Source organism: Hemiscyllium ocellatum, chromosome 19 (assembly GCF_020745735.1).
Source record: "Hemiscyllium ocellatum isolate sHemOce1 chromosome 19, sHemOce1.pat.X.cur, whole genome shotgun sequence".
Classification (NCBI taxonomy): Eukaryota; Metazoa; Chordata; class Chondrichthyes; order Orectolobiformes; family Hemiscylliidae; genus Hemiscyllium; species Hemiscyllium ocellatum.
The window spans coordinates 59439882-59452410 of NC_083419.1; the positions used below are offsets into that span (position 1 = coordinate 59439882).

The window sequence follows — 12529 nt, forward strand, 5'->3', positions numbered from 1 at the left end:
GCTTTGAGAAGAAATAAGAAAATTAGGTCTAGCCTGTCATGCTCTGAACATTCAAAGGAACACCAAAAGCTTGTGTAATTTGGAGTTGTCAGCCACCAAGACAGCACTTGTGCCAGAAATCCAAAACCAACGCGGGCCATATTTGTAATGCTATATAAATACATGTTTTTGTTGCATTTAAATTTGGAGATACTATTGATTTTGGTTGGTTAGTTTTGAGAAGATTTGAAGCTCAAGTTGAGATTCTGGATGTAGGTTTGCTTGCTGAGCTGCAAGGTTCATTTTCAGACATTTCGTCATCATACTAGATAACATCTTCAGTGACCTCCAGGTGAAGCTTCGTCCAGAGGTCACTGAAGATGCTACGTAGTATGATGACAAAGCGTCTGAAATGAACCTTCCAGCTCTGCGAGTAAACCTATATCCAGTGTTTGGTTGGTTTCTTTGTTGGTTGCACCGGAGAGTGTTGAACAGGTCCCGGTTGTCCCTGGTCTATCAGTGTTTTTACATTTGAATATAGAAGTGGATTTGTACGCAGCATGTAATCTTGAGTATCTCATTAACCAGCATTAATATAATTTTCACCCAAACTTAGAGACAAAATTGAAATTATGACCATTGGACCCTGCAGTCAATAATTTTGGCAGTCCACGCTAATTTCCATTTTCTCAAATCTCTCTGGTAGAGTTGACGAATGTTCTTGGAAGTCAATGCTTTACAGCATGGACCACCAACAGAGTTGACAAATTAAACCATACCTGCTTTTGTAATACAGTTTAATACAGTGAAGGAGCTCAGGTACACACAGGTACATAGGTGGTCCCTTCAGAATTTTGCAGATCAAACTTGTTGTTACTGACATTAACCTTTAAATAAGGGCCTTGCAATGGTCACCTTGAATTATTTGGTATGTACCCAGAATCTTTAAGATTGCTTGAAAATTGATGGATCATAAGGCTCGCTTATAAAATGAATTAAATTTCACTGAAATAGAAGTAATTTTATTCCCAAGTTTTCATATCTCGAATGACAACTTTCTGAGTCCTCTCTGCATCTTTACTTTTCACTCTAAACACATTTCTGCTTAAGCTCTTAGCTCTCATACTCTTCTTTAACCACACAATTACTCATTGCTCACTCAGTTTTCAGGCTTTTCAAAGCCAAGTTTTCCATCAATTAATCATGATTTTTTTCTGCAGAGATTCAACAAGCTAGGTAACCTTTTGGCATCTGCACGTTCATGTCATCTGATCCTATTTCACTCTCATTCCCTGAATTTTATAATCCTTGCTTCTTTGCATTTAACTCTCTGCTAAATATTAATATTTGAGTGGATATGAATTTCCATTTTTTATTGCATCTTCCCACATACCCTTCCAACCCATTTCCTCCCAAAGACTTCCAGTATTTTTTCCATATTTTCTAGTTCGATGCTATGTCCACTGTTGTTTGTCATTTATATAAATGAGTTGGATGAGAATTTAAGAGGTCAAATAACTCCTCAGAAACTGGTATCCTGTCACCAAGTCACACTTTATTTACATGTGCACAGTACATTGATTCTGACCAGCCAGCTCAGATTTAGTCCCTAGTGTGAGGAGACTCTGAATCCCCTGTTTATTTTTTTTAATTGCCTCCACACTACTGGCCAACTGCAGGTAGTGCCTTTTTTTCCCCAGCACCCATGTTGAATCTCCTGTTCTTTTTTAGTTTAATAATAAATCTTTTATTTCTGTATTTGATAGAAGAGAAGCAGAATTGGATTAGAGAACAGGGATTCCAGAATCCCACTCATCTCAGTGTGTGGGACTCTGGTACTCTCCCAGGCCATTCTCAGGGCTTCCCAGTCTCTTCAGGTTGGTGATGTGATCTCCCAGTTTCTTGATCATCTCCACTTGCTTATCCAAGTAGTGCCTCTCCAGGAAGTCACACAGATGAGGATCTGTGTGGTCAGAGGAGAGTTTGTGCAGATCCAGCAAACTCTGGTTCACATCCTTCTCCATCTGCAGAGCTCTCTGCATTCCTCCAGACCATTGCCCCACTCATCCTGCTCTGGATTCTTGACATCCTGCAGGAGGACTCTGCCTCCACGTTTATTCTGGAATTCCATCAGTTTCTCAGCATGTTCCTGTTCCTCATGGTACTGCTCCTTGAAGAACTCAGCAAAGTGACGCAGGGCAATGTCATCCCGGTCAAAGTAAGAGGACATAGAGAGGTAAACATAGGAAGAATAGAGCTCCAGGTTGATCTGCTTGTTAACAGCATCCTCACAGTCCTTGTGGTAGTTCAATCTCTTGTTTATATCTGTCAGCCAGGGCTCCCTGATTGGCCAAAGTTAACAATCCCAATCAGAGATCTACCTGGCCCATGTTCCAATCACCACAGGAGGCATGGTTAGTAAGTTTGCAGATGACACCAAAGTTGTGGTATAGTGGATAGTGAAGGAGATTATCTAAGATTACAAAGGGATTGTGATTATTTGAGCCAATGGGCTGAGGAGTGGCAGATGGAGTTTAATTCAGATAAATGTAAGGCATCGCGTTTTGGTAAGACAAACACATAAGAAAAGGTTTTGGCCAAGCGCAGGCAAGTGGGACTAGTTTAGATTGAGAAGCTTCCATTCAGTTCTACTTGACTTAATAACCTCCAGCTATCCATACTGCCACATTACCTGAAATATCATCAATCTTAATCCTCATCTCCTTACATGGAACTTCATAAAGTTCTTTTTCAATGTCCGAATATATCCCAATTGTTGCATTCCCTTTGTCTAGGTGCTTGTAAATTTCCTGAAAAAGTTAAATTAGTCAAGTATTTTAACTATATTTTTCATTAGTATTCCAGGATAGGTTAAGTTCTTTGGTAATTTGTTTTCTTTTATTTGTGTTTCATTCGGTAATCTTGTTAATAATTTTTTTTAAAAAACCAAATGGGTTGACAAGTTGATTCTCTCCTGCAATAACAATAAACAGGGGCTATTTATGAGCTGCCAATGCATTTTTGCTGCTGGTTGTTTGAACTTTGTCTCCTCTATTACGCCGAGTTAGATTCCCTTCTCTTTGTGGTTGGGGCAGCCTGGTTAAAGAATTATCAATCAACTCAAATTTCAGATTATACATCCTCAAAGCATCTTCCAGTCTCAAGCACTTTGTACTTTCTCTGTCCTGGTGTCCAGACAGGAGCTTCTGTTTTCATAATGGTGTCTGCATCTTCAATGCACATCTATCATATTCATTAATGGTTTTTCTTTTCTTTATCTCTATAAGTTCCCTTCCTGTTAACAAGGACTAACCAACCTATGGGTAGCTGGTCATTTCCCATTTTAGAATCAGGACCTTAACACTCTGGGCAATTAGGGATGGGCAATAAATACTGATCTAGGCAGTGACGCCCTCATCCTGTGAACGAATAAGTAATAATTTAAAAAAAGATTTTAGCACAGATTGAGAGCCAGGAATGTGAATGTCCTAAAGGACATGTTGATATAGAGCATGGAGACCCAACATGAACCAGCAGCCTACACAGCATGTGCTCAAAGAGCATGGCAATGCTTGGAAGTCAAACAACAGTATCATTTTGTGGAGCAAGGGTGGACTCCTGTCAGTCAGGGGGTACTCCTGTAGTCAGTCCAGGTTTTGGGTCATTTCTAGTCTGGGGAAGGGGCTAGCCACAGTCAGCTACTCAGTTGATGAATTCAAGTCTGGGAATTCGCACCAAAGCATTCTGTGGATCAGGTCACAGGCCATCCTGGATATCATGCAAATGCAGCCAGGGCCTTGCTTTCAATCTCTAGGTGTGCTGTCGCAGTCTGGGGATGGGCTGTTCTCACAGGTCGGTTCAGGGGAATGGGCCATGGCTAGTCAGGGAAGTGGCTTGCACCTAATCTGGGGGCTTTTAAGTGGTCACTCCACAGAGTCACCAAGGCTAGTGGTTGGATGTAATGCATTTGATCAGTGAGAGAATATGACAATTACAGAGGGCACTCCCATAGTAATGTTAAGGCACTCAACAAAACAGGGGGAGGTGGGAAGTGGGAAAGGTACTACAGGGATGGCAACGGAAACGAGGAATATGAAAAATGGGAAGTAATTTGTTGCACGCAAGTGGAGACTGCAATTTACTGAAACAAATGCAATGTTAGTGGGTATTGATCCAAAACCAACCGGAAAATAAGATACGATATTGAACAGTGAGAGGTGTAAGTATTTATTTTCATAGAGGGGACAGAGTAAAGCACTAGAATAAGTAAGCAACCAAGGGGCCACTACACCATCATTATTTAAGTAATTAACGATGCTAGCCTTCAATTCACCTTAACTCAGAAGTGAATATTCTTCAAATAACCCAATTCAGACATGAAGGACTCATGAGGATCACATTGTGCCCTTTGACTGTCACCTTGCAATCTATGAGCTCAACAATATTCTGTGTATCAAGGCACTTGCCACCACAACATCATGTTCTCAACTGATCAAGGCAAACACCTCTAAACATGTGAAGCCTCTGAATTTTAGCTGCTAAATCCTAAGAGCCAGCTTGCAATTAATTTAATGATGAAGTGCTATTAGAGGGTGTTTGTGTGAGGCACTTGAAAGGGATCTTTCTGGAAGTTGGCTTATGCCAAAGGCAATTGGAGAAATTATTAACCATGAGTATTGGATGCAACACTCCAAGTTATCTATAATCATAGGACAGTAGTTTTGCTATGGAGGCTCAACACAATCCCTTTGTGAATTCACAACATCCAACAACATTACAAAGGATGTCAGAGCTCAGGCATCCCTTTAATGACCCTCTTTATTCTGTCCGATTTCTCTTCCAGACCTGCACCTACCAAGTGCAGAATGGCTGAGGCTAAACCTGCTATTCTCTGGCAATATTGCTTCCCAGACGGGAGCAGAGCCAAGAAGGATAAGGTTAGAGTTGGACAGCAGAAAGGAGAGAGCTAGGGTTAAGGTCAGACAGAGAAGGGAGAGGGCAGGCTCAGGAAGAATAGCAGCCCACCAATGGCTGACACACAGCCTCCTGAGGGGCAAGGAATAAGTCATCAGTCCCCCTGGAGATGTACAGTGCGGGCACAGAACCACATCTACAGACTTTATAGCAGCTCCCAGCAAATGATAGAGATGTAATGCTGAAGGATATTAAAGATTTCATGTCACAAAATGCCAGCTGCTTCAAAGACCTGTACTCACAAGGACTGGTTGGCAATTCCTTCACAGCAGCATTTAATTTCTTTGTCAGCAATTTGTTTGATGATGTTCTTGGCACTTCTGTGATATCTTTACAATTGCTCACTCACAAAATGCATCTGGGATCCAACTGATGCAATGGGTGCCAGAGCTCACTCCTTCATTCTATTCCCCCTTGACGCAGCTAGGCAGACAGGCAGAGGCAATAAAACCTGAGAATACTGGAGAAACTCAGTAAAGTGCGGCAGCATCTGTGGAGAGAGAAACAAGAGTTAATGTTTCAAGTCTGGGGTGGGTCTTCTTCAGAGCTGAAGGGGACTGGGATATGATGGTTGCTTACTGAAGATATACAAGCCAACCAACTGCATCAAACCTTTTAAAGGACAGAAAGTCTGACTTTACGTTAATGAGACGAAAGACGAGGTTTATGGATGTCAAAAGCCAAGGAAATGCCGTCAGTAAGCTAGAGAGCATTCAAGAGATGTGGGTTTCCATTCTACATAATTTTGAAATCTAATACCTTCAGCAAAGTATTATTTTTAGTGAAGGGGGAATGAAGAAAATTTAGTTCAGAAATTTATAATTTTTAATAATTTCTTCTATTTAAAATTGTTGAAAGATACAGCAATGAAATTAAAGATTGATAATTTTTTTACTAAAACTCAATGATTTGGCAAGAACCTCACTAAGTGGATTAATGAAAGAAAACCCAGATAGCAATGAAATAAAAGTGTAATGAACCCCAAAGAAATGTATTCAAGCATTGCTGTAATATATGGTTTTAATAATTTTACTGCTTGGAGAATTGACATGGAGAGGTCCAGGGAATAAAGGAACCACATTATGAAAACAGCACAGAAAGCTTTCTATTCCAATTAAGTTTTTTTCACTAAAAATTGAACTGAAATCAAAGCCTAAGGACACGGATTATTGAAATTTCATTTGTAAACATATTTTTATTATTTTCCATAAAGGTGCAAAGCTGCAAGAATGTTAACGGACTAGCTGTTTTATCGACTGCTGAGGTTCATTGAATAACATTTCTTTGTCAAAAAAAATAGCAAGGGTAATGCTTCAGCAACAGAGAAGACAAATAGTTCCAGACGGCAGACACTTATAATGAAGGGAAGCATATTCACAAATGTGGAATAAAGCATACCGTAATAAATATTTAATTTATAACATTTGTCATAGCATTGTTAATAGTCTGTGGTACAGTCCTCATAAATATAATGTTAATTAGATCTTTATGTATCGACCTGCATGTATGTTACCACATTTGACAATGATTTCTAATTTTAAGCACTGCAGTCCCTGCCTGTGTGGTGGGGGTTGAAGTGGGAGGGAACTGGACAGATCTCTTTGTAACTTCTTGTTATTGTTGTAAATTTTAACGTGAGAAAGTAATAAATAGCAACTGGAAAGAAAGCAAGGAACAGGGAAAACCTATGACTGAGAATATAAAGCAAGAATATAAATGGTGCAAAAGTACAATTTAAAATATAACCCACTAACCCTCTTGTGGTCGGTTTTTAATATCAGTTCAGTAATATAATAACTGTGTGTCTCTGAAGTTGATGAAAACCTGCAGACGGACCAAGAAGAAAGACATAAAATCAAATTTCTTCATTGCAAACAAAATATATTCTGCTAATTTTTATATGCACGTAGAATATTGAGGGTTAGCATATATTCCTTTTAAAAATGAAATTGCATCAGTGAAAGGCCTTCTGAACAAAGATTTACTTTCCTGTTCTTCCTTTTGTGGTCAATCCCTGAAAAGAATGATAATTGGATTCCATTTTTTTGGTTATTATTTTATGTATTACTTCTGCTCAATTTGACCTCTGCTTCCTGTGGGAGAAAGTTTGATCGCAGTGATTCTTTCAAGTTCAAAAGCTGGGAGCTTTTCACTGTAGTTCCTAGAAACGTGCTTCATTCTTTGTATGTGAATAACTTTTATACTTACAGTTCTGAAAACTAGTAAATGCTCTGTTGGAATGCAATATCAGTGACTTGGATGAAGGAACAGAATTCAGTCAGGTTTGCTGAAATTACAAAAATAGGGATGGGCAGCTACATCCTGGATAGTTTTAAAAGGTGCCAAATTTCCAGTCCCTGGATTGTCTCCCAGTGCTACCCAGCACATTCCACAAGTGTCTCCAACACTACTTTAGAGATTTTGGAGAGTTCCCATGTACTTACTGAATAGTCACCTCAGAAGTTTTAGATGGAAAGATCCAGATCAAACTCCTAGGTAACGTCAAAACCAACTCCCCTCACACGTACAGACTTCGGACCCAGATATCGTAAACCTCCTACTGCCCACTCAACCACCTGACTATGACCCAACAAACTGGCCACCTGAAACTCCCCAAACTGGCCTTGACCACCTAACCTCTCGGTTATCTCTTTGACCACCCCTCCCCCGACTATCCTCTTTGCCACCCAACTCGTCCCCTCTTCCCACCCCTTGCCCCAACTTCCTGAATGGCTCTCCACCATCTGACTGCATCCCTGATCTTTTACGCTTAAAACTCGATTTCTAAATGGCGAACAGAGTAGTGGCTCCCCTTCTGTCTTCATTTCTTTCCATTTTTTCTCTATTTTCTTGGGGTTTTCTTTCTTTCAACTTACCTCTCATCCTCAGACAGTATCACTGGTGGTGAGTTGAGCACCAGCGCGGATTCAAGTTAATGCCAGTCAAGATAGCAGTGAAGTGGCAGTGTGAGGACTCCACCCACTTTTACCTTTCTTCCTTTCCCTGTCTTTTTGTGATTTTAACCGTACTCACCTTCTGTGGGAGAGCGCAGACAGCATTGAGGTTTTCCTAAGCAATGGAGGCAGGGTTGTTCACCGATGGCTGTGGCGGCAGAGGGAGGCGGGTTTGGGCCCAGTGCCCCATCCAGAACCCTGCTGCTGCACTGCCCCAGCGCAGACTCATGGTGGCGGCTGAGACAAGATGGCGCCGAAGAATGGGGACACGGTTCTGTGGCAATGGTGTGGCAAAGGGATCTGGGGCAGGCCGACTGCTTTCATGCTGGTGATGGTTTCAACATCAGGGTGGAAGAGTTCAGAGTCTTGCTTTTAAGAAGGGCTGTAATCTTTAATTTTTTTAACTTTACTTCTTTAGATTTCTTTAAATCTAGGAAACTTTGAACATAAGATGTCACTGGAAAATGGCAATTCTGTACGCTTTTCACTGTACTCCAGCACCCCTTCACTTGAGTACACATGACAATGAAACCTAATTCTAATTCTACACTGTCTACTGTATTCTAGTCTCCTCTGAAAGAGGAAACCTGCTCCTGACATTCTCCTATCTTCTCAGGGTCTTTTTATGTAATATGCAGCAGCAAAGTGAGATTCCATGATACTGTAGTTTCATGAAGAGATTTAGAGTGGGTGACATATCTGGCACAAATTGAACCATGTCCCAGCAGTGAGCTGTAGATTGTGCATTTCTCTGTTGGTTAGTTTAATTTGACGTGGAAGTAACAGAGGTAAAATACCTTTCCATTTAGATGATAACTGTTACAGACACCAGAGGACAGTTTAATTTTCATGGGACGAATGGATTGTAAATTGGATGAGGGCTATCATAAGCTCTTGTTGATTCCGATCTGGGTTTTGAAGAGTTTGTTTCAGATCTCCTACAGAAGGCAGTTACTGTCGTATTGTCATGAAGCAAAGACATGATCATGACGAAGATTCTTGGATTTCCAAATCGTTGGACTTCCTGATTCAGTGATGAGCCTGATGGTAAGAAGCAAATTGGATTCAGTCATGATGCCCCCCTCAGTTAACTGACCCATGTTATTTAATGTCCAGCTTTGTACATGAAATGTGACCAAGGGAATTGTGATATCACTTCAAAAGCACTTCACTGGTTATAAAACACTTTTGCAATATCCTGAGTTCATGAAAAGTGTTGTATATACACATGGCTTTCTTTTTCTGTTTGTTCCCTTGAAATAATCCATTGCTACAATATAAAAAGAGGGCATTACTGATGACTCTTTTCAATTCTCTCTTTCTTTCATCCATCCTTCCATCTCTGACTGATCTCCAGAAACATATGCCACTATCAAGAGAAGATGGAAGAGATTTGAAAAAACACACACTGAATAATGCTGTTTCAACATTTGAAACTGAGTTTAGCTGGTTAACTGCAGCATTAGAACAAGGAACCCCACCTCCATTTCTGTCACACAAAGAAAGCAGTGGGTTATAAGTCATGCAGCTTTATCCTGAGTCTCAGTGATAGGCATTTTTCATATCTATTGCTATAGATCAAATAAGAGCAGTAAAGTAATAAAACAACTGATGTTGGTGCTCCAACAGGCAGTATTCATTGTCTGCAAAATTAATTTAACTTGCTGCGTAAAGGAAATTATTCATGACTGTAGGGACTTTCTTCTGTAACTCCAGTGATGTTTTCTCATTGAAATGCAGGTATTGCATGAAATGATTAAGATACCATGCAGGACAAGGCTACGTTATATAGACAAAGTCCTGATCTCCAAAGTCTCTCCAAATCAGCCTGTTACATGGAGGACAATAGTGGTCAAATAGTGAGGTGCTACACTGGACTGGGGTCAGAGGAGCCTTCAGAACATGGTTACAGAGAAATATCAGGCACTGGTGCATGAGTGCAACATGCAGTCTGCTAGAGTGTTTTAGAGTGGACAGGACAAGCTGGCTAAAGAAGACCTGGTGAAGTATACTTAAAAAGGGTCTTCTGAAGGCTGGAGAGAAAGAAAGAGATTGCAACGGAGACAGAATGGTGATGGAGTTTTATTGCTCCATTGTCCTCACAGAACTGGAGGAACTAAGGCTATCCAATGGTCGTAATTGGAGGGCAATGGAAATCTGTCTTGTATTCTTTTTTTACTCCTTGTTGCCCATCCAGCAACTACTGCCAAAGCATCTATGACAGTAGATAAGGCTGGGGATAGGGTTGACATCTGATATCATGAACTAGATTGGCAACATTCACCAGTTTAAGGCATGGTCACGCTGTATTAGAGCATGGTATAAGCTCACACAAGTACTATGTTGCTGCTTGTTGTGCACAGATCACATACCTAAAAATGCCAGTGACTGTATGAAAGCAATTATTTAAAAGTAAAATGTTTCTGGGCATTTTCTGCAGTAGTTTTTGAATCAAAGCTAAATGGTCTGTTTGACCATCTCAAAGTCAACTGCCTTCCTTTGATATGGAGCTAAATGTGGACCAAATGACAACTGACTTCCTTCCTTAAAGAACAGTAATGAATGGGCCAGATATGAGATGGACTGGTCAGAGGTCCCTGCAGGACATTGTGACAGGGAACTGACAGGACAGGTATTTCACCTTTGGGACATGCAGTCTGCAAGAGTGTTTTAGTGTGGGCAGGACCAGCTGGCTAAAGAAGACCTGCTGAAGTATACTTAAAAAAAGAGTCTTCCAAAGGCTGGAGATATGTTTGTTTGTGATAATCCAATAATTGCATAGTTATTATTACTGGGACAAGTTCCTAATTCCGAATATGTCATGAATTCCAACCATTGCTGTAGGGGGCTTTGAACTCACAGCTTCAGGCCAGCAATTTAACTGCTGCAGCACCAATCCCTCTGGAAGCCACAGCAATGCAGAAGGTGGTCGAGAAGTGGAAAAATCTTTCCTTTTTTAAATCACAACTTGATTTAACACCTTCAGTGGCAGGAAGAAAACTGAAATGGGGGAATGGAAGGCAAGAGAAAATGACTAGCTAATGTCTAAGCAGAAAAAAAGAACAACAAAAGCAAAAATTTATGTCTTCATAGAAATTGTAAACTCCTTCCTTTAAAGGGCACTCAAACATAAAAGGTAAAGCACCCATTAGTAAAAGGATAATTGGCCCATTTTTATTTCAGCAATGTTACTAATAACCGGTGCCGTTGATTGAAAATATTGGGGTCTTTTGAATTTGGTTTCAACTTGTGGATTAAATCAATTGCAAAATTGTTTTTGTTAGTCTGTGCTCAGCTTCAGAGTCAGCAAAGAAAAAGACAATTCATCAACATTCATTCCTGCATTTTCAAAAGAATTAGGCCGCAGGGAGAAATGTTAGTGAAGTGCCTGCAGGAAGGTAAAAAAAGGAATATACAAAGACAGAGGGAGAATAAATGAAACATGTTGATGTTTCTTTTATCGCTAAGGCATTGTGCATCGAATCCACAGAGATGATTTCATTTGAACACTTGAATAACTAAATTTTATAAAAGATACTTGGCTATTTATCAGCATATACTGGACTAATTCAGAACAGACCACAATTATTTAACACACAAATGTACATGGCACTGAGATAATTATTTCTGAAAAGTTCAAATGGTAATGTATTTCTGCTAACATGAGATCGGATTTACTAACGCCAATGTAATGTAATCTGAAATCAATGGTCACCAATTCACAGATACTAAAACCACCAGTAAGTATGTTTCTGACAAACTATATCTTCAACATTAAAGAAGCATGATGTAGTCAGAGGTATAGCATAATAGTATATAGTATATAGTATAAATTTCTCTACTGAAATGCATCTTGTCAGGATGTCTATTGTTGGAAGATGCTTCGTGGTAAAGTTCCTCTTTACAATTTATCCTCCAGTGCATAGCACCACTGCAGCCAAACTCCACCCCAAAGGGCCACATTCTTCACAAAGTGCCTTAAACAAGGAATATCTCGGAGAGGGCGTTGTGAGAATAGAGGAGCAGAATCAATCACAGAGCTGGCAAAAAAATTGTTGATCTGAAATGTTAACACCATTCCTCTCTCATAAGATATTACCAGACCTGCAGAGTATTTCCAGAATTTTCAGTCATCGTTTCAGCTTCCCAGCATCTCCAGAATTTTGTAAGACCTCACAGGTTTATTATCCTCTGAGGAAAGAAATTCCTCCTCATCTCTGTCTTAAACTATTGACCCTTCACTCATGCCCTCTGATCTTAGAATGTTCCCGTCAGGCTCACTAAGAATCTTACACACTTCAATAAGGACCCCATTCATTTTCCTGAATCCCAATGAGTACAGGCCCTACTTACTCAACCTCTCCTCATAAGATAGTCTCTCCATACCTAGGATCATCCTAGTGTACCTTCTCTGGACAATCTCCAACGCCTGTAAATATTTCCTTAGATAAAGGGATAAAGGGATCAAAACTCCTTTGACTAGTTTTAGAAAAGCCTTCTTATATTTATGCTCTGTTCCCTTTGAAATAAAGGCCAAGATTCCATGTGCCTTCCCTCTTAAACACTGAAGTTGATGTTAGCTTTCTGTGATTTATGTACCTAAGACTTCCAAATTTCTCAGT

General features: G+C 40.1%; 1 pseudogene; it reads right to left on the bottom strand.

The window, feature by feature from the left end:
* Positions 1–1796: 1796 nt before the first annotated feature.
* LOC132824810 (ferritin, higher subunit-like) lies at positions 1797–8136 on the bottom strand (annotated as a pseudogene).
* Positions 8137–12529: the final 4393 nt, after the last annotated feature.